This window comes from Podarcis filfolensis (assembly GCF_964270895.1).
Source record: "Podarcis filfolensis genome assembly, chromosome: 11".
Taxonomy (NCBI): Eukaryota; Metazoa; Chordata; class Lepidosauria; order Squamata; family Lacertidae; genus Podarcis; species Podarcis filfolensis.
The window spans coordinates 45,810,103-45,837,863 of record NC_139613.1 but is presented as its reverse complement, the minus strand read 5'-3'; the positions used below and the strand labels follow the sequence as shown (position 1 = coordinate 45,837,863).

Sequence of the window (27,761 nt, the reverse complement as noted above, 5' to 3'; positions counted from 1 at the left end):
CGCCGTTTCTGTGCGCTGCTCTGGTTCGCCAGAAGCGGCTTAGTCATGCTGGCCACATGACCCGGAAGCTGTACGCCGGCTCCCTCGGCCAATAAAGCGAGATGAGCGCCGCAACCCCAGAGTCGGTCACGACTGGGTGAGGGGTCAGGGGTCCCTTTACCTTTTATGTTCCTCCTGTATTCAGGGGTGTATGTCGTGCTAAGGGAGGGGCAGTACCTCTGGCATGCAGATTGAAGACCAGTTCTGCAAGGAACTAGACCAGGCTGTCAGAAGGGTTCCAGCCTGAAAACATCTACTACTGCTGAAAGAGTCCAGTGCCAGAGTTGGGAACAATCATCACACATGGGGCAACTACAGGGGCCACTTTGGTACTGGGAAAAGACCTCACGCAAGTAGTTCTCAACAGATTATAGTCCCTTGCTGACAGTGCTTATCCCAAGTCACAATGTGGCGAACACGTCTGCAAAAATGTCTGTAAACATGACGTGAAGGCTGGCAAAATTAACCCTGCCCTGTGGGAATCCCTTGCAGATGACCGCAGTGCCTGGAGGCAGACTGCCAGGTCGTGTATCCACAGCAGGGGCTAGAGGATAAAGGACCACTGGGAGGAGTGCAGAGAGAAGAAACTCCATAGTGCACCTGTAGCAATGAAACAGGACGCCACCATTTGCCCCAGCTGCAATCAAACATGTCTCTCCTGTATTGGTCTCTACAGCCACAGCAGGTGCTGTAACTCTCCAATGGTTTGACTTTATCACCAATGGCACACTCTTCCATTGTCTCTCAAGGCAGACGGATGCCAATGGATTCAGGCTATACTATGTGGAAGAATTCAAAACATCTGAATTGGCCTAAGTCCCTTTCCTTTCCATGGAAGAGTTATGCACATACTTTTCTTTCAGTGGAATCAATGGGACTTAAAACTGATTAACTCTGGCTGGATTATGCCCTTGGATTTTTACTCCTAATATGGCTGAAACCCAAGAATTTCAGCATAATTATCTTGCATAAGATATAGTTGGATAAAAGCTGGAAAACCTGGCTCTTTCTAAAACGTTATTAAAACAATTAATCAACAATTCCAAGCCAAAGTGAACATCAAAGAGCTAGACTCCGACCAACCCTAACACAGAACTCACACACATTGAAATTAAGATAATGATTCCAAAGCAGATTCATTTTGTCTTCATGACTGTCACCTGATGGGCATTAATTTCATTCTGGGAATAATTGGTCATGGGAGATAAACTAAATCACAGCCATGGATGAGTGGATGGCTGCCTTTCCCCTTCCCCTTCCTAGTGAAAGAGTGTAACAGCCTTTTCCAAGAACAGAGAATGAATATCGCACACCCACACCCAAAGGATATCGGTTTATTCAACCTTAGGGTGTATCTAAGCAAGCCATTTTTCATGCAATCTGCTGCTGGTATTTGTACAAGGAGTGGGCGCAGTTTGCAACACAACTCCAGCTTCTTTTTCCCCAAGCAAGGGCCTGCATCTCATTAAAAAGATGTAAGCTTTCACACTATTGGGTTTTAAGATAAATTTTTATTCCTCCTGGCTATTGGTTTGTCCCTCTTCTTTTGACCACTGGAATCTTATTTTATTATACACATATAGGATTTATGCAATTTTACCCATGTACCTATTCACCTTTTTACTTTGTTTTGTTTGACTACCACTAACTCAGTTAATATAGTGTTTAACTATTTCTTATGAAAGACAGATTAGCACATTACATTAGCAGCTTACAGCTTTTTCTTTTGTCAAGCAAATTGCTTATTCATGATAGCAGTGTGATGTGTAAGCCAGGAACCTTTAGAATTCCATTGCAGTCACTTTCCTGATTATGGAAACTTGCAAGTGCCTTTGTTATCCAGAAGTTGTTGCTGCAAGGGGAATGCATGTTTTGATATCACATATTTACACTTCAAACACAGCTAGGTCACTTAGGATGTAAATCCTACAGACAGTGGAGGGTGTGTGTGTACAAAATAAGGGCCCCAAAAGTAATATATTAGCTCTCACTGATGGCCTTGAGAACAGATTCTTCTACCCATCAACTGCTGATGCAGAAAAGCTAACTGAAAAGGGCTCTTATGCAAAATCTCTCCTTAGCTTTGGCATGGTGTGGTTATCAACACTTTGCATGTTAAATAATGGATGGCTAGTTCACACTAAAAAAAGTAGAGACATCACCTTGCTGACAAATGTCCATATAGTTAAAGCTATGGTTTTCCCAGTAGTGATGTATGGAAATGAGAGCTGGACCATAAAGAAGGCTGATCGCCGAAGAATTGATGCTTTTGAATTATGGTGCTGGAGGAGACTCTTGAGAGTCCCATGGACTGCAAGAAGATCAAACCTATCCATTCTGAAGGAAATCAGCCCTGAGTGCTCACTGGAAGGACAGATTGTGAAGCTGAGGCTCTAATACTTTGGCCACCTCATGAGAAGAGAAGACTCCCTGGAAAAGACCCTGATGTTGGGAAAGATTGAGGGCACAAGGAGAAGGGGACAACAGAGGATGAGATGGCTGGACAGTGTTCTGGAAGCTACGGACATGAGTTTGACCAAGCTGCAGGAGGCAGTGGAAGACAGAAGTGCCTGGCGTGCTCTGGTCCATGGGGTCACGAAGAGTCGGACACGACTAAACAACTAAACAACAACAGTTCACACTCACCTGAAGGATGAAAAAAGGCTATAAAGCCCAACTGGAATAAGAGTTAGAAGGAGGAGAATTTGAATTCAGCTTAAGAGTGCTTAGCTGATTCCTAACCACTCCACCTCTATACACAGTCGTACCTTCGTTGTTGAACTCCTTGAGACTCAAACGTTTTGGCTCCCGAATGCCATAAACCCTGAAGTTAGTGTTCTGGTTTGTGAAAGTTCTTTGGAACCCAAACAGCCAACACGCCTTCAGCTTCCGATTGAGTGCAGGAAGCTCCTGCAGCCAATCAGAAGCTGTGGCTTGGTTTTTGAATGTTTTTTGAAGTCAAACGGACTTCTGGAATGGATTCCGTTCAAGAACCAAGGTACAACTGTATCTGGAAATAAGACTCCTACCAATAAAACTTAACACCACAAGCTGCCAAGGAATTTCTGATTGTATCTACCTTTCTTTTAAATCAGAACCAGTGAAGGCAGTGAAGGTACCGTGTGAGTGTCTGGAAGCGGTTGGAGGATGGATGGCGGCTAACAGATTGAGGTTGAATCCTGACAAGACAGAAGTACTTTTTTGGGGGGGAGTAGGGTGTGGGCTGGTGTGGAGGACTCCCTGGTCCTGAACGGGGTAATTGTGCCCCTGAAGGACCAGGTGTGCAGCCTGAGATTCATTTTGGACTCGCAGCTGTCCATGGAGGTGCAGGTTAATTCTGTGTCCAGGGTGGCTGTCTACCAGCTCCATCTGGTACTTAGGCTGAGACGTTAACTGCCCGCGGACTGTCTCGCCAGAGTGGTGCAAGCTCTAGTTATCTCCTGCTTGGACTACTGCAATGCGCTCTATGTGGGGCTACCTTTGAAGGTGACCTGGAAACTACAACTAATCCAGAATGCAGCAGCGAGACTGGTGACTAGGAGTGGCCGCCGAGACCATATAACACTGGTCCTGAAAGACCTAAATTGGCTCCCAGTACATTTCCAAGCACAATTCAAAGTGTTGGTGCTGACCTTTAAATCCCTAAACGGCATTGGCCCAGTATACCTGAAGGAGTGTCTCCACGCCCACCGTTCAGCCCAGACACTGAGGTCCAGCTCCGAGGGCCTTCTGGCGGTTCCCTCACTGCAAGAAGTGAGGTTACAGGAAACCAGGCAGAGGGCCTTCTCAGCAGTGGCGCCCGCCCTGTGGAACGCCCTCCCATCAGATGTCAAGGAAATAAACAACCGACTTTTAGAAAACATCTGAAGGCAGCCCTGTTTAGGGAAGTTTTTAATGTTTGATTCAGTTTTTAATATTCTGCTGGGAGCTGCCCAGAGTGGCTGGGGAAACCCAGCCAGATGGGCAGGGTATGTATGTATGTATGTATAAATAATAAATAAATAAATAAATAAATATCTGTTTCTTATTCTACATATGCAATCTGCACAACTTTCCTTGTACCTATCAGGGTCTATGAATTTTGGTTGGTCTTTGTCTGCCATCAATGCTGCCTGTTTCCCAAGGGCATTGACTGTGACATATCATTGACACTGTGACATATCACTGACCCAAGCCCCTTCAAAGCCTAGCACAACTGAGGCAGCAAGGCCCATCCTTCTCCAGAGATTTAGGTGGTTTCCTGTTGTGTTGAACCTCAGAAAGGTTCTGAAAATAAAATAGCAAGGCATCTCATACTTTCCCAAGCCTTTTTGAAGTCCAGGCAACATCAAGGAAAGGCCCCACCCTTCTGCTGGCTTTGGGAAAGGGCTGGGGCTCTTGCAAGACTAAAAGATGTGAATTGGCAGGCATATTTGTGGTTCTACGATAAAAGTGCTTTTGCTGATAGTGCTGAGGAGTATTTGCATTTTTTAAACAGTCAGTACATTCTATCTTACACCAGGAAATATGGTATTTCCTTCAGATAAAACATTTGTTGTTGGAATGTACTGTAGATGTAAGACAAGTATGTATACCCTACTGGATATATCTTTATTATATCATTAACAGGACTGGACAGAACTAAGTACCTGTTACCTGTTTTAATTACTTGATGGTTTGCCATGCCAAGTCTGAGATATTTCAATCATTTCTATTTTGGGTTTTAATATTATTTTTGAGTACTGCATGTACCTTGCTGTGCAATTCATGTGATTTTTTTTAGATAGCGCAAGCATGTCACTCCATTGTGCACTATTAAACTGTATAACTGCATTTAGGGCAGCATCAATATGTTGGGCAGAATTTAAGTGTGTGTATGTGTGTATATACACACACACTTAACACACACACCCTGGACCTCTAAAAATAGCATCCTACTGTTGCTAAATTATAATGTAATGGTTATAGCAGGGGTAGACAACCTGAGGCCCATGGGCCGGATGTGGCCCAATCGCCTTCTCAATCCGGCCCACAGACGGTCCGGGAATCAGAGTGTTTTTACATGAGTAGAATGTGTCCTTTTATTTAAAATGCATCTCTGGGTTATTTGTGGGGCCTGCCTGGTGTTTTTACATGAGTAGAATGTGTTCTTTTATTTAAAATGCATCTCTGGCTTATTTGTGGGGCATAGGAATTCGTTCATTCCCCCCCCCCCCCAGAATATAGTCCGGCCCACCACATGGTCTGAGGGATGGTGGACCAGCCCACAGCTGAAAAAGGTTGCTGACCCCTGTGCTATAGGATAGCTGGGGCACCTTCATAGTGACCACATGGAGATGCCATAAGTCATGTTCATTAAATAATTCACACTATTCCTTGTTAAATCTGTATCTTGTTTTCTTCCAAGAAGCTCAGCATGTTGTTTAATAATAATACATAACCCTAAGAAATAACCCTTAAGCTCACATTATGATCACTTTCAGCAAGCCAGGGAATCAACAGGTGGTGCGACAAGTTAGGATTGTGCCCCGACCCTGACCGCCTCACAATTTTGGTAAGACATAGATGTGTTGCATAGACATACACTAGCTCCCCAGCAGGTGGATCATTGATGTTTATTGGAGGAGAAAGGGGGAAGGGGAAGGTGGCAGGGATGCCAGCATGGGGTAAACTCACTAGCAGAACCAACCTGGTTCTCCCAATGGTGTTTGCGTTGCACCAGCCACCCTACCACTTTGCTTATCTTCCTGCTAGCAAGCAACAGCAACCTGCCTTCCAGGAAGCTAAGGTTGCAGTTCTGCCCCATCCAGCAAGCTGCTTCTGTAGGAATTTTGTTGTTCAAAATCAGGAGTAAAGGTTGAGGGTGGTATCCAACTAAACAGTTCTGCTAGCGCAAGTACTTTTGGCCGCACAATGAAACTTTCCCTCCCTCTCCCCTCCCTGTTCATCTCCATATCAATCTGCTCCAGAGGTTGGGGGAATCCTCAGTACCTATTTAGGAAGCATGAGGGGGCACCCGGGGAAAGGAGAGGAAGAGGGCAGCAGCCAAAAATGTTTTCACAAGCAGAACTGTTTAGCTGGGCACTGCCCTGGGTGAACACATAAAACCTGATGTGCAGAAATGCAGTGTGGAACTTGCATCAAAAACATTGCATCACAGTGGTTGGAACAGATGACCCTCAGCATTCCTTCCAACTCTATGAGTATGTGATTCTATTACCATAGAGTCCAGGAGTGAGAAAGGCCAACACCCTCCACTTGACTGTGGCTTTATCCAGTTTGGTAAACTTAGGTCCAGTCATGGCCGACTCTGAGGTTGCGGCACTCATCTCGCTTTATTGGCCGAGGGAGCCGGCGTATAGCTTCCGGGTCATGTGGCCAGCATGACTAAGCCACTTCTGGCGAACCAGAGCAGCACACGGAAACGCCGTTTACCTTCCCGCCAGAGCGGTACCTATTTATCTACTTGCACTTTGAGGTGCTTTCGAACTGCTAGGTTGGCAGGAGCAGGGACCGAGCAACGGGAGCTCACCCCATCGCAGGGATTCGAACCACCGGCCTTCTGATCAGCAAGTCCTAGGCTCTGTTTCCCAAACTTGGGTCTCCAGCTGTTTTTGGATTACAACTCCCACCCTCCCTAGCTAGCAGGAACAGTGTCAGGGATGATGGGAACTGTAGTCCAAAAACAGCTGGAGATCCAAGTTTGGGAAACTTTGGTTTAGGGCTATAGTGACTTGTCAATTTGATTATGAAGGATTGTCATACTAGATTGGATTTGTACATCATGTAGCCCAGTACCCTATACTACGAAAAGCTTCCCTACAGCCAACAACTACTGAACATTAGCCTGACAACAGTGTGCTGCTAGCAGAAGAATAAAATAAGCACATCTAATATCAGTGATGAAACACAATACATATCAGTACTTCATGATTCAAGAAGTAATTCTGTATATAACTAAACTAGGTAACTCATGTAAGTGATGCATGCTGCACGCTAGACTGGAGGAAGGCAAGAAAGCCCCTCAGATTTGTCTAAAAACTCTTGATTCCAAAAACAGTAATAATTCAGACCCTGAACATAAAGAAAACTCCATCCAAAGCAAGCACTAAACTCTTTATACTCAAATTCAGACTCTTTCATTCAGGATTAATTAGGAATAGTTATCTTCTTTGGCTCTGTGATGATGATAACAAATACAGATTAGATTACTTCTCAACTATAGGATCAAACATAACCTGAAAGACCAAGGTCTTTGACTATACTCTTTAAGTATGACAGGAGGGTAGAAGTGTCTAAAATGACAACTAACCTGCTGAACACATCCAATTTCTGTTCTAAATGGCATAAAGGTGTCATTTTGCTTCCTGACATTTGAGAATTCACTGCTGACTCCTTAATGTGTGGGATTTTTCACTCCAGTGGAAACATGAGCAGAAATATACGGAGTTCCTATGTAGATTACAAGTCACAGATTGAACTGGAATCTAAAAAGTAGTGCTTCACTGAGATATAGCTGCAATCCTGTACTCTCTGTTACACACACTGTCTCACAGAAGTCAATAAGGAACTAGGCACCAGACTATAACTGGGATTTTCCACCAATATATTGTTACAAGTAATGACAACAGGAAATCTATTTCCAAGTCTCTTTTTAATTCTGAGATGTGCAAGCTGAATTCATGCATCATGTAAAGTCATTTTCCCATACGGGATGCCTGGCTCAGAACAGAAAGATACTTGCTAGGCTTCATATTTCATAGAGAAATTGAAATGAAATGAATTTTGCAGTGGCACTTTACATCTGACATCATGCATGTGGTTAATTTTTTTTTACTAATAAAGCCGTCCATATCCAGTCCAGATCTCTTTAAGAAAAATGCTACAGTGGGCTTTCATTCTTTAGAAACCTGAACACTCCTGTTCTTAAGGATACCTGTCAAACACAGGCTGATTAGGTCCTTGTTGCTCACTTCAGAAACCCAGCAAGCAGAAAACGACATCAGGGCAACGGCACCCCCCTCTCACCAGCTATCCTCATGCAAGCAAAACGCACAACAGGAAAAACCAATTATATCTGAGGGTTTTGCCGAAGTAACATTGGAAATTGTCAACAATGGTTTTTTCTGAAGGCTCCCTCTTCGCTGCACACAAGAGTTCAGCAGAGAATGCTCGCATTTCCTGTGGAAACTAGTTTTGCTGCTGTTGCCGGTGACATGCCACCGATGCTTTTCCTTTATGTGATTTTTTAAGGCAAAAAAGCAAAATAAAACATGGCATTTTTACAACGGCCACAATGAAATGTTTGCCCCGCTTGCCACCTTGCAGACATTTTTTTTTTAATCACCACCAGGGAAGAAAGGGGTGTGTATGAGAGAGAGAGAGTGTGTGTGTGAGAGAGAGAGATTTCAGCAAAGGCTGCAGGAACAGAGAAGCTCTTGCCCCCCACATCATGGTGCCTTGGAGATGTCAAGAGTTTATAAAACGGGGGTGGGAAGAAGTGAGCACTTCCACCTCTCTCTGTGTGTGTGTTTTCTCTCCCTCCATTGATCTCTCTCTCTCTCTCTCTCTCCCCCTCTCTCTCCCTTAGTTCTTGATGTCATCCGATCCACGCGCATTCAAAAGCATCTCGAGACCCTTAGCTAGTGGATGACTGCGCGATGCTTGCGATTATAGACACAGTCACACCTCTCTCCGGCGTGTGTGTGTGTGTCAACTTCAATAAATGGGGGGGGGGGGGGTTCCAGGTAAACCCCGCCCCATACCGTCGATCACGGGACACTATTTGAATGGCAATGCCCATCAACTTTGGGTGGCCCTGGCCAATATTGTATTGGGGTGGGGTGGGGGCAGCCCAAAGGACCTTGGCCCCCTAGGAATCGGCTCTCTTATGCATCCCCCGTCCTCTCTCTCTCCCTCTCCTGCACACTTCTCCATCCCTCGCTTCCTTGACGCGCGTGGGGTGTCAGTCCCGCGACGGGGATCCTCGTGCGCGCAAGGAGCTCGGCGGGGAGCAGGCGGCGGAACAAGCGCCAGAGAGGCGGCCAGCACGAGGGACCTGCTGCTCTTGCCGCTTCTGGCTCGGACCTCGCCGGGTCCCGAGAGCCCGTGGCTCCTCTCCCCGCGAAGGAGCAGCTCTCTCCCTCGGACCCCCGAAGGCGGAGGGAGTCCCGAGCCAGCCGGGCTCGCCTTCTGCGCCTCCAGCGGCTTGGAGAGGGGCGGGACCCTGGGCGCAAACTTGTGGCTCCCCTCCTCTCCAACCCTCCAGCTCTTCTCCCCTCGGGCGCAGGAGGAACTGCTGGCACTCACCCACCCCCGTCCGCGGCTCTCGGCTCTCCCTCCGCCGACGCCTCCGGGGACTCCGGCTCGCTCCCTCTCCTCTCCCGCCTCGCCGCTGTCTGGCTCCGGCAGCGCGCGGGCTTGGCGGGACGCGAGCGCCGGCTTCTCCAGGCTGCTTGCGTCACAATGAAGCGGAGGCCGTCCCCCGTCCCCCCCTACGCGCCGGGAATTCGGGGGGCTGTGATCGTGGTGTGGGGGAGGGAGGGGGTTTCCACGTGACTTCAAAGGAAGGCCTTGAGCTGGGGGGGGGGGGACGAGGAAGAAGAAGGAGAAGAAGAAGGAGAAGAGGAGCAGGCAAGGCGAGGTGGGGAAAGGTGGTCGGGATGGGAAGCTGCCGCCGCGCTCGCCGCTGCGTCTGGAGCTGCCCCGCTCGGCCGGCGCTGGATGCTGAAATAGCCCCTGGCAGCCCCCTCCCCCGGCCGCCCCTCGCCGGCCACGCGCTCCCAGGCTCTCCTGCTCATTCGTCTGGCGCTCGCTTTTCTCTCCCCCCCCCTCCTAGTCGCCTCCCCACCCCCCCTCCGCGACACACGTTAGCTTTCTCTCTCTCTCTTTCGCGCAGTTCTTCTGCTGTTCTTTGGCACGCATTCCTTTGCTCTCCTTCTCCCGATTCTCTGCTTCACGCCCCCCCCCACCACGCCGTCATTTTCCTCTGGCAACACTTTCCATGTTTGCCCATCCGACACACTTTCTCTCGTCGTCGCCGCTCTTCCCCATCCTTCCCTTGTTCTGTTCACACTCCTGCCTCTCCATCCCTCTTTTCCGCCACCCCCTTGCAATTTGGCTTTCTTCACCTTTGGGGTGACTTTTCTCCAACGCCCGTAGCCAGGATTTATGATATTTTGGGAGGGGGCGGGGTTCAGGACAACCGCCTGTCATCATCCTCTGCCTGACTCTGTCTAGCAGATTCGGAATGTAATGTCTCGACAACGGTTGTTTTAGACTCATAGAGTCGGAAGGTAAGATCCATTGATGGTTTGTAGTCTGCTTTTTGCCCATTCCTGGTTCAAGGCTTAAAAGGCTATAGCAGGGTACCCCAAACTTGGTACTCCAGCTGTTGTTGGATTTCAACTCCCATCATCCCTAGCTAGCAGGGCCAGTGGTCAGGGATGATGGGACTTGTAGTCCCAAGAAAACAGTTGGAGACCCAAGTTTGGGAAACCCTGGATATAGCAAAACTTAGAATCATAGAGTCGGAAAGGACCATTAGGATCACCTAGTTCAAGGTCCTGCAACGCAGGGATATGCAGTTGTCCCAGACTGGGATCGAACCTGCAGCCTTGGCATCATCAGCACATGCTCTAACAAATTGAGCTATAGTACATATGAACTATATGTACTATATGTACTATGTACTAGATCGTGAAGCTGAGGCTCCAATACTTTGGCCACCTCATGAGAAGAGAAGACTCCCTGGAAAAGACCCTGATGTTGGGAAAGATGGAGGGCACAAGGAGAAGGGGACGACAGAGGACGAGATGGTTGGATAGTGTCTTCGAAGCTACAAACATGAGTCTGACTAAACTGCGGGAGGCAGTGGAAGACAGAAGTGCCTGGTGTGCTCTGGTCCATGGGGTCACGAAGAGTCGGACACGACTAAACGATTAAACAACAACAACAACAACATATGAACTAGGGACGCGGGTGGCGCTGTGGGTTAAACCACTGAGCCTAGGACTTGCCAATCAGAAGGTTGGCAGTTCAAATCCCCGCGACGGGGTGAGCTCCCGTTGCTCGGTCCCTGCTCCTGCCAACCTAGCAGTTCGAAAGCACGTCAAAGTGCAAGTAGATAAATAGGTACCGCTCTGGTGGGAAGGTAAACGGCATTTCCGTGCGCCGCTCTGGTTCGCCAGAAGCGGCTTAGTCATGCTGGCCACATGACCCGGAAGCTGTCTGCGGACAAACGTCGGCTCCCTCGGCCAATAAAGCAAGATGAGCGCCGCAACCCCAGAGTCGGTCACTACTGGACCTAATGTTCAGGGGTCCCTTTACCTTTACCTTTACATATGAACTAGTAGCCCTAACTCAGGGGTGAAGCCATGCTGAAAGAGGCCTATGGGAGCAGGAGCCCAACAACATACTTCCTATTGACCCCAAGGGTTCAGAAACCCCTGTCAAAACCTTTCTACAATTTCTACTTTTAGTTAAGTATTTTTATTTATTTGCTTGCTTTTGTGTGGGGGGGGGGCAGCTGCCCCCCTGCCCCCTGGCTACGCTCATGTCTATGGCAATTTGTCATTTGATTTTTCTCTTTAACACCCTTTCTGTTGGTCCGTCTGCTGCACACCCCTCCTTCCGTCACTAAGGAGCAGCTCCGCCAGATTAAAATCTCAAGGTAGATGACATCTTTGTTGTTTGCCTTCATTTGTGTTGTTCTAAGGACCTGTTGGGATCTGAATTAAAGGAAGACCAATGAAGCTACTTCATTGGAGGGGAGGGCGGGGAGGAAGAGGCAGCCCCTTAAAATGGGAGACATTCCCTTCAAACCTAATTAGCCAGTTTCAGCAGGATTGCCTGGGCTTTAATTAAGGACTTTGCCCTCTTGTGAGACTTGGCAGAAGTGTCCAAGGCTGGCCTCAGCCGGTAGGAACAGACTGTTTTGGCCAATGGCCAAGTTACCCTTCTGGCTGAATGTGAAATGTTTGCATTGTTATGGTTCAGGATGCTTCCACATGTCGCTATCCTTCAAGAGCAGGTTCTCATCAGCTTCACAGTGGCTCCCCTAAGACCATGCATCTGGTGCAGTAGCAGTGCTTGCTCCCATGCTGTACCCAGACTTTCCACCAAATTGCCATGTTGCTTGCAGCATTTCCCTCCATGACCTGCAATGAAAATGCAGCTTCAGGATGTGCAAAAGAAAGCCTTATAATTTACCTTAAGTGCCTGTCTTAGCACTGCCTTGGAGCTTCCTCTTCCTTGCTTAATAGTCTACAAAGAGGATGGAGGGTTCTTCCATTCGTTTCTGTGCCTTCCCCTGGTTATTGCTCCACATTCTCCTAGAGAATTCTGGTCTTTGCTGCGAATACTGTAAAATGCCAGCCTATATTGTGGAAAACCTTAACACATAACATAAACCACACAGCCTTGCTTATGAGTGTTTCTAGTTGGAATAGCAATCTAGTATCTTAAAAAAGCAAATATTTCTCTTTTCATCTGAAACAGTATAGCTGATCTACAGCAACAAGTTATGATTTGAAAGCTCATGTGTCTGGGGGTGGGGAAATGAAGTTTAAAAATTCATCCAAGTTGCTACCACCAGTGGCGTAGCGTGGGGGGTGCAGGGGGGGCGGGCCGCACCGGGCGCAACATCTGGGGTTAGGGCAAATCCATGGGTTAGGGGGCGCAAATCCACGGGTTAGGGGGCGCAAATCCACGGGTTAGGGGGCGCAAATTACTTGCCTTGCCCCGGGTGCTGACAACCCACGCTACGCCACTGGCTACCACACCTTGGAATTCAGATACTAATGTTGTCATGACCCCTGAATCTAGCAATGATCTGGACCAGGGGCCAGCAACCTTTTTCAGCTGTGGGCCGGTCCACTATCCCTCAGCCCATGTGGTGGACTGGACTATATTTTTGGGGGGAGAAATGAACGAATTCCTATGCCCCACAAATAACCCAAAGATGCATTTTAAATAAAAGGACACATTCTATTCATGTAAAAACACGCTGATTCCTGGAATGTCCGGGGTCCGGATTGAGAAGGTGATTGGGCCGCATCCAGCCTGCGGGCCTTAGGTTGCTTACCCATGATCTGGACACAGAGTCAGAAGCTGCAGGGGCACCAAACACGGAGAACATTGGTCCTGAGGCTGAGGAATTAGATTCCTCCCATTGCACACCACAGTCCGGTGCAGCAGGAAACATACTAGGACAGAAGCTATGGAAGGAAGGAGTGCTTGACTTCAGGCCAGGGGTTTGGCAGGTTAAGGATCTGAAGTTCTTCACAAAGGGGTGGAGTTAGAAGAAGTAGTCTGGAGATAGAGGTCAGCTGAGGCTGATGGGAGTCCAATAACATTTGGAGGGTTGCAGGTTCCCCATCCCTACTGTAGACAACAGACCACAGCTTCTACACCTTCCAAGATTTAAGTCATTAGGGTGGACTGTCTGTATTATTGCCACATTTTATTTTTGCCACATCTGGCCCCCGGGTCTTAAGTTGCCTACCCCTGGGTTATAGAAAAAAGAAGTTGGAAAGGAACAAATTAGTAGGCTCTTCCCTATGAATGTTTGCACCACCATAAGATGTTCTGTATAATTGCCACATTTTTTTTTACCAGCAAATCTCCTCTTTCATAAGCTATTGATAATATGATCTAATTAGTAATCATTATTCTGTTTTGTTGTTGTAGGATTTCCCTGTCCAGGCTGGTTGGAGCCGAATATATTTTCCATGTAAAGGAACTGACCCTTTGTAAATCTGATAGCCTTCCCTCATATCAAGGACAAAACTCCCATGGGGTTTTTAATACAAATGAATTCTTGGCCTTTTCAAAACTGCACCTTCTTCATGTAACAGGAGGGGAGAAGCTGATTCCACCACCTCTTAATGTTTGAGAGCAGAAAGGGTTAATTAAACTTTTGTGCAAAGCGATACATGTTTCCTTTGCCAGATCAGATCATAAATAAAAGGAGTTTATTTCCAGCTGCAATTAATGAGTAGATGAGGATGATACTGCTTTGTTTGTTTCCAAATAAATATTGACTCTTTTGTTTATTTAGTACAGATTATCTAGTACATCACTAGTGCCTGTTCTAATGAGGTCATTTAAGGTGAGCATGGACAGAATAAATATATGGAGAGAACGTCTATGCCCTCCCACCTTCTGCTCATCCCACTATAGTTAATGGCAAAACTTCCACTAACTCCAGTAGGTTCATTTTCAGCCATAAATTCCAGGGTTGACAGAGCAGTTCTTCAGATCTAGTCATTCTGTCATATGCACTGTCAAAGACAGCTTGTTCATTCAAGGTTCAATTGCTGGAAGGAAAGATAAAATCTCTTGGGGCCTGAGGAGGCCCAGCCCAGGGATATGTAAATTACCATGGGGGGAAGCTAAGGCTAAATTGTTAATAAGGCCTGAGGAAGTTTGTGCAAACTTATTTCCCAGTTATTTATATGGGATGCTCAGATCTTGTAAGGTGTGTGTGTGTGTGTGTGTGTGTGTGTGTGTGTGTGTGTAGCTAATGAAAACAGAGTTAGGGCCCAGGGACTCAGAGCAGAAAATAGGAAGAAAGTTGCTTGTATAAGAAACTCTGTGACTTGTAGTTGGAGACAGAGGGGAGTGCACCATTCATTGCATCAAGAACTACAAGTACCAGAGTTTCTAAATTTTAATTCAGCCTTCAAACTATCATTATTTTGCAGGAGAAACTCAAGTACATACCAGAATGTTAAAGGTAAAGGTAAAGGGACCCCTGACCATTAGGTCCAGCCGTGACCGACTCTGGGGTTGCAGCACTCATCTCGCTTTATTGGCCGAGGGAGCCGGTGTGCAGCTTCCGGGTCATGTGGCCAGCATGACAAAGCCGCTTCTGGCGAACCAGAGCAGCGCATAGAAATGCCGCTTACCTTCCCACGGGAGTGGTACCTATTTATCTACTTGCACTTTGATGTGCTTTCAAACTGCTAGGTTGGCAGGAGCAGGGACCGAGCAACGGGAGCTCACCCCATCGCGGGGATTCGAACTGCCAACCTTCTGATCGGCAAGTCCTAGGCTCTGTGGTTTAACCCACAGCACCACCCGCGTCCCCGCCGTTAGGTTTGTGCAATTCAAGTGGATTAAAGCACTCTGTTACCCTAGCAAATCCACTTAAACACACTTGCACACAGACAGTGGGCTTTTGTGGTTTGGAAAGTGATGCAGAAATGCGTGGGAAAGTGTGGGATGAGCAAATGATTAACGGGAAGATGTGTAAACATCCCTCAAGCAAATCAGAATCAATCCTGGATGAATGCTTGTCATATAACCTCCCCACAAGCAAATCAGAATAAATGCTCCTGAAGACTCGACATAGTCTAACTGCCGGTAAGCTTTGTGCAAACAAATCAGGATGGATGTTGAATTAACAGGTTGTCCTGAGGATCCCAGGGCCTCTGACAGCAGGAGAGAGGATCAATGAGCACAGTCATCAGTGATACTGATATAACAGGCAGATAAGGATTCAGGGCTGCTGCTGCTATGGGATGGTGGATAAGGTTGCCATATGTCCTCTTTTTCCAGGACATGTCCTCTTATTCAGGGGTAAAATGTCTGTCTGCATGGATTTTTTGAATTTGCCAAAATGTCCGAGGTGTGTGGGAGCAGGCTACTTTTTATGCTGCATATGTAGTACTAGACAACCAACTGCAAAATATACAGTGGTACCTTGGGTTAAGTACTTAATTCGTTCCAAAGGTCCGTTCTTAACCTGAAACTGTTCTTAACCTGAAGCACCACTTTAGCTAATGGGGCCTCCTGCTGCTGCCGCGCCGCCAGAGCACAATTTCTGTTCTCATCCTGAAGCAAAGTTCTTAACCTGAGGTACTATTTCTGGGTTAGCAGAGTCTGTAACCTGAAGCATATGTAACCTGAAGCATATGTAACCTGAGGTTCCACTGTATACATACTGTGTGAGTTTTGCATTGCAGGAAAAGACCGGGTCCTTGTTTTTGTATATTTTGAAGGGAACTTGTAGAATGCACCCACTCCCATAACCCCTCCCCCCCCCACTCCAGGCGCCAGCAAATGTGTCCTCTTTTTTGCTCTTCAAAATATGGCGGCCCTACCTGCAGAACATATGAGAACATAGAAGAACTGACACTCGTTTTTTAGGTCTGGGAAAAATGTCCGAAAGTTATTTGTCAGTGCACTTGTGCCTGATTTACATATATACATACATGCCATGCTGCCCCTGTCTGGCTATTCAGAAGGTGTTTGCTTTCTTTTTGTTCCCTTTGTTTAAAGAACACTAATCTCTCTTTTTCTCAAAGCATAAGAGGGATGGAGAGGAATGGGGAATTGTTATGAGTTTGGTCTGTCCCAAGACATTATACTTGGGAACGTTGACAGAATGATGAATGAAAAACAAAGTCTTTATACTATTATTTATTTTTTAACACTAACCCTCCAGCCAAATTAGGAAGGGTCTACCAGTGAGGACAACATAGTCAAATCCTTGGTGTCTTTTTCAGCCGGAAATTGCTGGAACTCAGTTCTAGCACCTCTCAGGTGGGAGCCATTGCCATTTTAAGAGAACAAGGGAGGTACTTGTGGTGAGTTCTGGCACCTCTTTTTCTAGAAAAATTGCACTGGTCCAATCCTTTTAACTTAGTGGAATTCCAAATAGCTTTATAAAAGTACAGTGGTACCTTGGGTTAAGTACTTAATTCGTTCCGAAGGTCCGTTCTTAACCTGAAACTGTTCTTAACCTGAAGCACCACTTTAGCTAATGGGGCCTCCTGCTGCTGCCGCGCCGCTGGAGCACGATTTCTGTTCCCATCCTGAAACAAAGTTCTTAACCTGAAGCACTATTTCTGGGTTAGCGGAGTCTGTAACCTGAAGCGTATGTAACCTGAAGTGTATGTAACCTGAGGTACCACTGTAGATAGAAAGTAGGTATGCAAACCTCGCAGTTGCCGGCGTGTCAGAATATGTAATACATAGGTGCAAATGGGTCAGAAACCAGCAGGGGCCATACAAGACTAAATTTGAGCAAGTCCTCACCAGAACATAGCCTTGGAAAGGGTTTCCAGTGCCAAAACATAGGCCCTAGAACATATGAATTAATAAGAAAGAAGAGGATAACTTTGATGATGTGCCAAGAGCAGCACTTCGTAACCGCAACCAGGCCCACACACATGGGTAAGGGACTTTAAAGTCATGCCTGAGCCAGGACACTTCTCATTTTAGAAACGAAGAACCGGGACAGTATGTATTTTCAGGTGGACAGTCAGCATATGCTTCTGGGAGGTCTTAAATTCCTTCTCTTGCGCAACGGGTGCTATGTTTTCTTCGGTTGCTTACGCCCAACGACAACAGCAGGTCGTGCTGTCAAGCCTGCTCCTCTGATTTCAGATATGCGAGCGAAAACATATTAGCCAGTATTAAATGGACATGGCATAATCAATAACTATACTCACTGCTGTCTGCAGAAAAATTATTATCTCACCAGCCATTTTCTGATTACAGCTGATCATATAGGGCAAGGGTGGGGAACTAGTAGCTTGAAAGCTGCATGTAGCCTTGTTTCATGTTGAGTGGGGAGTCCACAGGGAGAGTGTGATGGCCTAGGATTTGGACTCGGAGGCTGAACCTGAGGAATCCCAGCCTGCACAGGAGTCCCTGCCTCCAGAACCATCTGAGCCGGGGCTGGGGCTTGAGCCTGAAGGGTCCTCACCTGTGCTGGATCCTCAGGTGCAGGCAGCAGCTGATTCTGCTCTGGCTCCTGAGGTGATAGAGGACACATTGCCTACAGGTGCTTCACTCTCAGCCCCATCAGGGGAAGCTGAGGTTGCCTCTGGGTCTGGTAACCCTCCAGCCTTTCCTGAGCTGCAGAGGCTCAGGGCAGAGAGGTGGAGGGAACTAAGTTCCTGCAGGAGGAGTGCTCACCTCCAGGCCAGGAGAGGCGAGTCACCTATGGACTGGGGCCGCCCTATGCCTCGGGGCAGATAAAAGCCAGCCAGCCCCAGTCCCAGGCTGCGGGAGCAACATTGTTGGTAGCCTGTTCCTGCCTGCACCCTGTTCTGCTTTCCTGCTCTTCTGCCAGAGTTCCTGACCTCACCTGACTCCCTGCCTTGGACCCCTCTTCAACTTTGACGGACAGCCTCCTTGACCTTGGACTGGACTCGGACCTTGCCACACGGTTAACCCTCAGGACCAGCACAGAGAGAAGGGGAGGGGCAGGATGTAAAACAACAACAACAACATCATGGGGGGGCAGGGAGAGACAAAACAGGTTGGCAGAAAGAGGCATGCAATCCCCAGCAAATCCCGCCCCACCCCCAAGTGAATGCAGGTCTTAACAGATAGGCGAGGGAAAGCTCCCCACCCAGTAGTGCTATTTGCCTAGAGTGGAGCAACCTTACAGTTTAACCCCTTCATGCATGAATTAGATTCAAATATGCTAGGGTTATATAATGCTGGAGGGAAGGAGCTTCTCTTGCCCCATCTTTCAGCCTGGACACTGAGGTCCAGTTCTGAGGACCTTCTATGGTTCCTTCATTGTGAGATGTGAAGCTACAGGGAACCAGGCAGAGGGCCTTCTCAGTAATGGCGCCTGCCCTGTGGCATGCCCTCCCATCAGATGTCAAGCAGATGAACAACTACACGACTTTCTGAAAACATCTGAAGGCAGCCCTGTATAGGGAAGTTTTTAATGCTTGAAGTTTTGTTGTGTTTTTATTGTGCTGGAAGCCACCCAGAGTGGCTGGGGCAATCCAGTCAGGTGAGCGGCATACAAAAAACAAATTATTATTATTATTAGAGCGGCTAGGAGGAAAAGCAGTGAGCAGAGGGACGCAGGGAGGCAGTCAGTTGGACTGACAGAGGAGGAAGTGGGGGGGAGATGCAGCAGAGCAGAACCCAATGGCCATGGAGGAAGTCACTGGTGGAGTGTGTAAGGTGACTAAAAGCTCACTTTTTGAGTTTCTAGTGCATGGTCTCTCCTGGCTTCAGATGTGCTGATACATCTCCTTGCCAAGGGTTCAGTGGAGCCTAGGTATGCCTCTGATTCCACCATCTGAATTTCCCAGGACATGTGATTGAATCCCTCCGCAAAACAGCAACAGTCTGGAAGCCCCCTGAGATGGACTTTTGCTCTGATCCAACACATCACATCGTATATTCTTAAATTGCACCATTTTATAAAACATTAATTACCTAGTTGCATGCATTAGACTAAAAATACCTGAAAACACTAAACAGAATTCATACACATCTGTTTAAAATAAAGCCATGTTTCTTGGCTTTGTTAAAACCTTGGAAAGCTTACATCTTGCTGCTTCCTTCCAGAAGATACAGATGGAATTGGTGGCACCATTGTAATGCATGAAGCACATTTCCATTAAACTAATTTTAACTCGCTTTGTTGGAAAACCATATTTTATTTTATAGCACTGAGGGTTACCAGAAGTTAGAAAATATTACTGTGTCCAAATTTTCCCAATATATATTGTATATTTGTCAAACGTAAGCCAGGTGATCGTTGTACTTAAATCCTGCCGTACTTGCTTTGCAATAATAATAATAAAATTCTCATAATGGAGTTAGCCTGGTAACTGATATTATGTCACACTGGAATCACATGACAATGGGGGGAAATAATTACTGTACAGTAAGTATTGTTTTGGCTGCACCGAATGAGCTTTTAAAAACATGTTTCACTGTCTCCTCATGTTTTATATTTCAATTTTACCCTCTTTTTAAAGCATGTTTTCTCCATCTATATGAGATTAGATTTTTTTCCCTAGTGAAAGGCATGCCTTTTTCTATACTTCCTTGGGTTTTTCCTGTAATATATCCTTTGTGGGCTGGGTGTTGCTTTTACATTTCAAAATAGAAATAACATATTCTTTTATTTTTGTCTCAGATGAGCAGATGCAGCTGAAACTCAAATAATATGTGGCATGAGCTAAAGTTAATGACATGCATATGGAATATTTGACAATACCAGTAGCTGAAATATTTCCTATATAGATAGATCTCACGTAGCATGGCTAGAAATAATGCAAGATTTCACACAATGCCTCCTCAGCATTCCAAAACCTGATTCTCAGCTGAATAACCTCAGCAGTTCAGAAGGTATTTTAGCCACCACCGTGATTATTCATTTCTTGGCTTTCTTACTGAGTGATGCAATAAAGCTTTCAAAGACAATGACACACCGTGCTGTTATATAAGTGAACTTGGCATTTAATTTATTTAACGTTGTCCTTTGAATATCATTACATTGCAGCCCTGACCCATTTTTGACCATAGTAGATCCCGTATTGGTGACATGAAGATGCAAGGCAAGAACAGTACCCTTTAAGTATTCAGTCCTTTTCATATACCACCACGCAACTCTTGTGGAAAGCTGCCTGGACTTTCAAAAACACAAGTCTCTATCACCAGTTGATAGGAATTAGCTAAGGGTACAGTCAACATCCCAGGTTCTCCATAGCATCTCTTTTAAAAAGAATAGGAACAGGGCTTTTTCAGCCAGAAATCACCGGAACTCAGTTCTGGCACCTCTCAGGTAGCTGCCAATGCTATTAAGAAGCAAAGATCACCAGTGTCGAAGCAATGATTCTTCAACAGCAACTTTGATGGACCGTTCATGTTGTTCGGATGCCTGATTATCATCTTCCAAAGCAACTACTCTCTTCCGAACTTAAAAATGGAAAGCGTAATGCTGGTGGGGTTTAATGACTCTCTCAAGGAAAATCTAAAAAAAAGTAGTATAAACACCAACAACTGGGAAACACTGGCCTGAGAGCGCTCCAATTGGAGAACAGTCTTTACCAAAGGTGTTGTGGGTTTTGAAGATGCTTGAACTCAGGACAAAAGGAAGAAACATGCTAAGAGGAAGGCACTTTTGGCAAACCTTCACCATGATCAATTCCCGCCCGGAAATCTTTGTCCCCGCTGTGGAAGGACGTGTGGATCCAGAATTGGCCTTCACAGTCACTAAATAGGACTGTATCTGAATAATAGCCTGCTCAAAATGAGATAGAAATCTTACACTAAAAGCATTTTGTGTAGGTAATCTGTAGTTTGTGTGCAGATTATCATCACATGCAATGGCTCCATGTATGTTGAACGGAGTGGTGTAAATGCATAATGACTGGAAGCAGCACTACAACACAGGCTCAATAGACAGTCTTTTAAAAATCATGACAGTGTTAGGATTCCTTATCATGAGCCATTGGGGTGTTTTAAAATTTCAATGCTTCTGGGTTTTTTTAAAGTTCGGAAGAGAGTAGTTGCTTTCAGTGATGATAATCAGGCATCCAAACAACATGACCAGTCCAACAAAGTTGATGTTGAAGAATTTTTGCTTCAACCCTGGTGATCTTTGCTTCTTCCAGTACACTGGGCAATAGTTTCCTGTCTTCCCAAGTGATGTGTCAAATGTTTCGGAGACACCATTGATGGAATCTTCCGAGGAGTTGGAGATGGCGTTTATAAGCGGTCCATGTTTCACAAGCATACAGTAAGGTTGGTGGTACAATGGCTTTGTAAACAAGCATTGTGATTTCCCTGTGAATGTTCTGGTCCTCAAACACTCTGCACTTCAATCAGGAGAAAGCTGCACTCGCAGAACTCAGGCAATTTTCAAGATTCCTTAAAAGCAATTCTTTGTGATCCTTTTTGTATGTACTGAGTATGTGCTGTTGCTGAAGAATGCATGAATAGCCCTGTTCACATGTATACATCTGGAGATTCAGCGTGTGGAGGGCAAAGCCAGTTTGTGCCCGTCCTCTTCACCTCCAACTTCCATGCACTTAGCTAAAAGTAAGAACAGGGCCCACAAATGTATAAGATGTGCCTACATAGATGCTGTATGCACAACTGGGAACTCTACGCATGAGTCTATGTGGGTGCATGTAAGATCTGTTCTTCTGACCTTCAGATCAATGCAGGGACATGTTCACCATGTGGCTCTCCATATCTGTGCGCTGAGCCTATGTGGATATGGAAAGTAAACAGAATTACACTTACAGGATTAGACCTGGCCTACATAGTCCAGCATTCTTTGGAAGAGTCATTTCAACTGGCAGACATAGGTGAAACAAGCTAAGATCCACTGGTGGTTTATGGTCTGCTTTCTGCCCATTCCTGGTTCAAGGCTTGAAAGGTTATAGCAGGGTTCCCCAAACTTAGTATTCCAGCTGTTGCTGGATTACAACTCCCTTCATCCCTTACTAGCAGGACCAGTGGGTAGGGATGATGGGGACTGTAGTCCAAAAAACAGCTGGAGACTCAAGTTTGGGAAACCCTGGTTATAGCAAAACTTAGAATCATAGAGTCGGAAAAGACCCTGAGGATCACCTAGTCCAATGCCCTGGAATGCAGGAATATGCAGCTGTCCCATATGGGAATTGAACCTGCAACCTTGGCGTTATCAGCATCATGCTCTAACCAATAGAGCTATAGTACATGTGAACTAGTAGCTCTAACTGAGGGATGAAGACATGCTGGGTGAAGCAAAGACAGCATGTGGAGGACCACAGGTTGTCCTCACTTCTACCATAAATGGTTTGTCAACTGCAAGCTACACCATCCCTCTCTAACTGCAGATGAAATGAATTCGAACCAGCACAGCCTGCACAAAGCAAGGCTCATGTTTTAAGGACCTACTCCAAGAAACGTTGATGACAAAACTTTGACGGTGAGTGTGAAGTGCGCTGGAAGGTATCACTGCTATGGTTTCCCAGGGTTCTGTTTACTCTAGTGCCCTGAAGCTGGGCAATGGGTCTGTAGCTCTCTGGAAGCATATTTCGGAACCACATGAAAAATAAGTAACCATACACTCGGGAAGGGAAACAGCGTTGCTAAAATTCATTCTGAAGGGATTGTGCACTGCTTGGAGATGAGGTGGAGAAATACTGAGCCGGGTTTATTTTGGAAACATCTGACTAATGCCGCGCTCTTTGGAAAGAGTATTTGGACAATACACATTTCACACTTGTACATATATGGAGATTAAACAACTGTTTGGGGCATTTGAAACGCATTTGATTAAGGTTTCGGCTTTGTTTTTGTTTTTTCGCTTCTTTTAGGAAAAGTGAATGTTGGTCAGCTGTGTGTGATTAAACGGTTTTGAACGGAATGCAGGTCAGTTGCAGAACAGCATGTCGCAAAGAGCCAGGCCTGCCTGTAGAACGCTGCCTGCATGAAAGGAAAACTTACTTTATAATTGTTTGAACTATAAATGCACACCATGTCTAAATGCTGCCAATTATGCAAATGCCTGCCAAGAGTTGTTGTTTTTTTAATTAAAAAAAAATACTACATGTGCTAGTATCTCAATCGGAGCCAGTGCCTTTGGTTTTGAACCCGTGTTTGCACTTCTCAATGGGAATTATTGGAACTGGTATCTATAGGGGTAATAATTCATTGCTATGCACAATTGAATTTCCACATGAAGCATGAGAGAGGCCATCTTTGTGGACCGTATTCTGCAGTTTTATGGCTTGTTTATAAAAAAAAATCCCGTGGCTTTACAAAACTCATGCTGCTTACAATCAGATGCAAACTTTTGCTGACATCTACAATTATAAACTGTACAATTATCACCTTCCCCCACCCCCAATTCACTGAGAATTTGGAGAAAAAATACACAGTGGGAATCCCAGGGTGTACTACTTGCTTATTCAAAAAATTAACTTATCTGGATTTATTGTGTGTTTCTCTGGTCATGCTAACCTCATTAAATATCACTGCTCCTTATCCAAACTTTTGATTACCCAAGTGCTTGGATGTCACCCAAGCCATTTGGATACATGTGGTTGTTTGCCAAGATCAGCCTTGCAACACATGGAAATTCACTAATAGTGATGCTGAAATTTCAGCGAAGACTGAAGAAAGGAAATTAGAAGACTCTTGGTTGAAGTACAGTGTGCCATTTTATGAATGCATGTCTGTAATGTTCAGGGTTCATCACGGTAGCATGAACAGAGCATCCTTGTAAACTTGGGTGTTATATGGACTCCTGAAGCACAACAGTACGATAGCCTACTGAGCCAGCACTGAGAAAAGTCAGTTTGAACCTTCCTATTAAGATACTAGACATTCGGTTAATCCCTAAGAATTAAATTCCCAATATACATATACAAATTAATTCTTTAGGTAATAAGGGGGAAGAGAAAACACAGATGGTATTAACTGTAAATGATAGGTGTTTTCTAGACGATGTCTACTGGAATCAAAGACAGAATAGATTCCACCCTAAGTTGCCCTTTTAAGCACAGCTTTATCATCATAGGGAAATATGTGCAAATTTGGTGATATAAGACGAATCAATTAGTTTTGCAACTGCTGAAGTGGACTCTAGTCCACGAACGTTTATGCCACAATGAATCAGCTTGAAAGTATCCTATGTAGACTGTCCATTGATGGAAAGAATCCATATGCAGAACTGGGAATAGAGGCTTTTTTTGCAATTATTCCTCCTCCCTGCAACCCTGGAACCCTCCCAAATTTGCTTTGGAGAGGCAGATTTTGAGGTGTTGCAGGAATATCTTTTTCTTTGTGTTAATTTTGTAGGTTCCTATTTATTCTTGGTTCCTATAAAAATAAGTGTTCAGTGAATCTAAATGCTCAGAGAGATATACTGCATTGTTTCCCCCATATTGTTGCTTTGCAGTATCATTTTGGAAGACACGACAACTGCAATTTCTTTCTTGGCTTCCATTTTTAATTGGTAAGGGACACCCAGAAGGCCCATTTTGATTTATTTATTTTTTTTACTCTGTGGAAGAAGATCCATAAAGGGGGAGTGGACACCATTAACCCCATACATCATCCTTGGCCCATCAAGATTTTCTCTCACATTGCCTTGCATTCATGAAACGTGGCCAGTCTTCCACAAAGCACTAACTCTAGGGCAACCTTCTCCAACCTAGGTCTCCTCAGTCGCAGCCAACATGGTCAGGAAGGGAGGCATTATTTGGGAATTATAGGCACAGAACTACCCAAACTGTATAGAAATTTATTCATGTTTGCGACTACACTGGCAAGAATGTTATTTGCTCAAAAATGGAAAGAAGAAGTCCTGATGAAAGAAGAACGGATACAAAAACTTATGGACTATGCAGAAATGGTGAAACTTACTGGAAAAATAAGAAATCAAGATAACAAATTTGGAATGGAAATGGCTTGTGGTATAGTTACAAACAAACCATAAACAGATAAGAACATTGGCAGGATTATTGTAATAAGCTGCAGTTTTATAAGAGTATGTATTTAAAGTTGATGAAAAAATGAACAAGCTAATTTAATTTGGAATATGCAGGATATATAAAAAATAAATGGAAGGAACCGCAGAAGGGAGTCGAGTTTCGAAACGTTAAAATGACTGTAAAACTATTGAAATGTATATAACTGAAAATTATAAATAAAAATTATTTTTGGGGGGAGGGATGCAGGCAGTTATAGCCCAAACATCTGGCAGAAGCCAGGTTGTGGAAGACTGTTCTGGGGAGAGATGCAGCCTTAGCATAGACTATTGCTGCCATAGATGAATGTTTGTGAACAAAATATGTCTTATATGATATTCACAGGAAGGATTTGTGAATGGACGTGGACAGCAGCCTCATTTTCTTGCTCATAGATCTTTCCTGCAAACTCTATGCAGAATATGCATTCTGTCATAATTTGAGGGGGGGGCATATTGTTCCATGAGAGAAAATGTTGCACTGCATGGGCCAGCGGGTGTTCTAAATTAAACCAAAACTCTTCTCTGCTTGGTATTTTTTTGCAATGCAAGCAGAATTCGTTACCCAGTTTACATCACCTCATCAAAGCTTATTTAAATAAATGTTTTTCTCCCCCCTCCAGTTTCAGGATTGTAGCATTTGATTTGGAATAGCATGCAGATCTAGAAGGGAGTGTATATTTACAGACTCCTTGCCATTAGATTAAGAGAACAAAGGCGACAATTCTGTTTGAAAAAGACCATTACTATAAAACTACTACAAGCTGGAGCCTGAAGTCATTCTTTTTCCTTTACATTATAGCGAACAGTACCATGAAAGCGCTGAAAAATAAATCTACCATTCTAGAGTAATGAAACTGCTGCATCTGAAGAGAGCCAGGAGATTAAACTCCTGAGACTGCAATAAAAATGAATTATATTTTGTACCATGGTCTGTCTTGGCCACACAGGTTTCATTTTTGTGCAATTTCCAATTGATATGATAGTCACGGAATTTGAATGTGATCATCATTCAGGCGATCGCTAATCATTGACACCAAAGAGGGGGAATTGTCCCAGTCAAACTGGCAAGGTGAAGCTCAAGATTAGGGGAAATGAAATTAGAAACACTAGGATAATTAATGTGGACTCTGCTGTTATCTATCTGCAGTATACATTATGGATTTTCCACTTGCATTTATCAGGAGATAGGGCGTGTGATGTCTAGGATGCTTTTTGACTGTCGCTGTTTTTGGGTGGGATTCAATCACATGATGTCAAAGTCAGGTGGCACAGTTAAAGTTGATATGCAATAACAACAACAACAACAACAACAACAACAACAACAACAACAACAATAATAATGGTGTGGTGGTGGTGATTATAATAATACCATGCCCATCTGGCTGGGTTTCCCCAGCCACTTTGGGCAGCTTACAGCAGTTTAAAAATTGTAAAACATTAGACATTCAAAATTTTGTGATACAGTGTTGCCTTCAGATGTCTTCTAAAAGTCAGATAGTTGTTTATTTCCTTGACATCTGACGGGACGGCGTTCTATACGTCGGGCGCCACTACCGAGAAGGCCTTCTGCCTGGTTCCCTGCAACCTCACATCTCGCAGTGAGGGAACCGCCAGAAGGCCTTCGGAGCTGGACCTCAGTGTCTGGGCTGAATGATGGGGGTGGAGACGCTCATTCAAGTATACTGGGCCGTGGCCGTTTAGGGCTTTAAAGGTCAGCACCAACCCTTTGAATTGTGCTCGGAAATGTACTGGAAGCCAATTTAGGTCTTTCAGGACCAGTGTTATATGGTCTTGGCAGCCACCACCAGTCATCAGTCTAGCTGCCATATTCTGGATTAGTTGTAGTTTCCGAGTAACCTTCAAAGGTAGCCGCACATAGAGCGCATTGCAGTAGTCCAAGTGGGAGATAACTAGAGCATGCACTACTCTGGCAAGACAGTCCGCGGGCAGGTAGGGTCTCAGCCTGCGTAGCAGATGGAGCTGGTAGACAGCTGCCCTGGACACAGAATTAACCTGCGCCTCCATGGACAGCTGTGAGTCCAAAATGACTCCCAGATTGCGCACCTGCTCCTTCAGGAGCACAGTTACCCCATTCAGGACCTGTTTCATCCTTAAAACTGAACTTTTTACAATAAGGAAAGTGTTGGAAAAATACACTGGGCAGCATGGGATATAGATCGCTCAACACAATGTTGTATATCATCCCTTCAAACAAATCAGAGTGGGTGTTCCATAAATTGTCAATGTCAACTAACCCCCTGCAAACCTGGTGAAGGCTCATCAGGAAGAATGCTCTGGAAGTGACCTTAGAGAAAAGAAATAGGAGTCATTACCTGCTATAGTTGCTGACAGGCATGTGTTTGAAAGGAACACAGGTATTCAGGGACATTGTCTCTACCATGACTGTAATCCTGTTATATGCTTTGGGCAGGGAAGCGGGTGGTGCTGTGGTCTAAACCACTGAGCCTCTTCAGCTTGCCGACCAGAAGGTCGGCGGTTCGAA

General features: G+C 45.3%; 1 protein-coding gene and 1 long non-coding RNA gene across 7 annotated transcripts in view; one reads left to right on the top strand and one right to left on the bottom strand.

The window, feature by feature from the left end:
* SNCAIP (synuclein alpha interacting protein) overlaps positions 1-9,918 on the bottom strand; it is a 121,262-nt gene extending 111,344 nt beyond the window's left edge. The window contains exon 1 of one of the 6 annotated variants that reach the window (XM_083576671.1): positions 9,332-9,918. The gene's annotated coding sequence lies outside the window, so the exon portion shown is untranslated. Of the gene's footprint in view, positions 1-2,807; positions 2,827-7,330; positions 7,467-9,327 lie in introns of those variants that run through there. The other 5 variants (XM_083576670.1, XM_083576667.1, XM_083576666.1 and 2 more) reach the window with 5 other exon arrangements.
* Positions 9,919-10,051: 133 nt separating this feature from the next.
* Positions 10,052-14,011, top strand: LOC310745070. Its single transcript, XR_014539891.1, has 3 exons — positions 10,052-10,313; positions 11,661-11,689; positions 13,708-14,011. It is a non-coding gene; the product is annotated as an uncharacterized lncRNA (long non-coding RNA).
* The last annotated feature ends 13,750 nt before the right edge of the window (positions 14,012-27,761 follow it).